A 2,819-nucleotide genomic window follows, 5' to 3' on the forward strand; every position below is an offset into this window, starting at 1 on the left:
ATATGTATATAAAGACCCCTTTTAGTCATGAATGACCATGGGATTGCACCTGGGAAGTTACCCTCTAAGGCACATGTCCAAGCAAGGTTGTTTTTCTATATGGAAGACCAGCAGTCACTCATGCATACCAGCCTCTCCTTTCCATGCCACCAATGTCATCCAAGGGAAAGGCAAAGGCCGATACAGCTTGGTACTACTGACATCACAACTCATTTCTAAAGCTGGGTGAACTGGACCAATGTGAAATAAAGTGTCTTGTTCAAGAACACAACACACACCCTGATTTGAGAATTGAACTCACTACCTCATGATTGTGAGCCCGACACACTAACCACTGAGCCATAATATATGTATCATCATCATCATTTAATGTCTGCCTTATATGTATGTATGTATGTAGGAGAGAGGTGTGTATGTATGTATGTATGTATGTAGGAGAGAGGTGTGTGTGTTTGTATGTGAGGAGAGAGAGATGTGAAATCCATATAATTAATGCGAGTGTATTGCATCTTTTGCAAAGGCATGAAGAGATGGCAGAACTGGGTTACACTTAATATCATGTAAAATTACATAATTATTGTGTATATTGATTTCAGTATGTTAGGTTGTTTATTTAACCCATCTCTTATCGGAATGACTGTAATCAGGTTATAAATGTGATACTAATATCTTCATTTTTCATTCATCATATATATGTATATATGATGATTGCTACTTCTTTACAGAAGAAGGCCATCTCTTCAATTAATAAATACTGTTATGAGGTCTTATGACTAGCAAGTCCTGCTCTTGACAAACAAACTCTACTGCAGATCTTACAAATATTTTTAAGTAGAAAATTGTCTGGGATTCTAGTTAAGTCCAGTCTAGAATAGATTATTCAATTCTTCGAGCTTCAAATGATTTACTTCTATTGTAGATCATTTGTTTCCAAACTAATCGATCTCACGTCATCTACTCCCAGTCTTCAACTTTCACATTAGAAATCTTTAGGTTGCTTTTGTCAGCATCCCTAAAACGTTTCTTAGGTTTATGTCTTGGACATTTGCCATGCTGCAACTCTCCGTAAAACAACTGCTTTGGCAACCTGTCATCCTGCATCCTAACAAGGTGCCCAGCATATACATTTGTGCTCCTCTTACAGCATTAAGAGTATTTCAACAGCTTTGTGAATTGGAGCAACATGAGATAAAGTGTCTTGCTCAAGAACACAACACACAGCCTGGTCCAGGAATCAAACTCAATACCTCATGATTGTGAGCCTGATGCTCTAACCACTGAACCACACACCTTCAGATTGTTAATATTGGCAGAAAAACTAGCAATTTCAAGGGTTGGTGTAAGTTGACTGCATCGACCCCAGTGCTCAGCTGGTACTTATCAATCCCAAAAAAGGATGTAAGGCAAAGTCAGCCTTGGTGGCATCATCATCATCATCGTCGTCGTCGTCGTCGTCGTCGTTTAACGTCCGTTTTTCATGCTGGCATGGGTTGAACAGTTTGACTGAGGCCTGGAAAGCCAGTGGCTGCACCAGGCTCCAATCTGATCTAGCAATTTTTCTACAGCTGGATGCCCTTCCTAATACCAACCACTCCAAGAGTGTAGTGGGTGCTTTTTACGTGCCACCGGCATGGGAGCCAGTCAGGGGGCACTGGCATCGACCACATTTGGATGGTGCTTTTTACATGCCGCTGACACAGGAGCCAGTCGATGGCCACTATGAACACAATATGTAAAATCAGAAGAAATACCTTTCAGAATTTTGCCTGGCACAGTAACAATGCCTGCCAACTCACTTTCTTTAACCTATTAATAATGGTTTCAAATTTTGGCACAAGGCCAGCAATTTTGATGGAGGGCAAAAGTCAATTCCATTGATCTCACTTTTCAGCTGGCACTTATTTTATTAACCTGAAAAGATGAAAAGCAATATCACCCCCAGCAGCATTTGAACTCAGAATGTAACAACAGGCGAAATGATTGCTAAGCATTTTGCATGGTGTGCTAACGATTCTGCCAACTTGCCAACTTCATTATTATGAATATTAAAAGTTTTCAAAGTGGAATGATTTATATTGTCATTACGAAGAGAGGAAATCTATAATTTGAAGTAAAAACCCTTTGTTAGTGACAGATTAAACGTCTGCTAGAAGTACTAAATAAAATCATTGGTCTTAGCAAAAGTGATAAAAATATATCAATGGTCTCAATTTTGTTTTTACTGATATATAATGGCTGTGCTCTCATTATCATTGAAACATGGTCTCTTTATTACAGTCATATCATATTTCTCTGGAATTACAATCTTTCTTTTATTGCTTTCTGGTATTTTCATGGTTATTGTTGTTGTTGTTGTTGTTGTTGTTGTTTTTGCTGTTGTTGTTTTTACTGCTGCTGCTGTTGTTGTTACTGCCGTTACCATTACTTTTGTTGTTATTGTGGTTGTTGTGGTTCAGCACATGTTCAACGCTCATTGAGCAGAACTGTGATCAAAGGCCTTCCAGATGCAACCATGCCAACATTCTTACAAGTATGTAAGACTACATCAGAATGGGGAACTACTTTCATGTTGAAGAGCTGCACTGAAGTTAACTCCTATCTGGACAAGGCCAGCTTAATAAAGAATTATATGCCTAAAGCTTTTTTTTTATAAAAATTGAGTGTTGTACCAAAAGTAATGCAAATGTGGGCAAAACTTCTTTATTAACTGACATAGATTACTCTTTTACTCTTTTACTTTTTTACTCTTTTACTTGTTTCAGTCATTTGACTGTGGCCATGCTGGAGCACTGCCTTTATAGTCGAGCAAATCAACACCA

The sequence above is a fragment of the Octopus bimaculoides genome, chromosome 18, assembly GCF_001194135.2.
Source record: "Octopus bimaculoides isolate UCB-OBI-ISO-001 chromosome 18, ASM119413v2, whole genome shotgun sequence".
NCBI classification, from domain to species: Eukaryota; Metazoa; Mollusca; class Cephalopoda; order Octopoda; family Octopodidae; genus Octopus; species Octopus bimaculoides.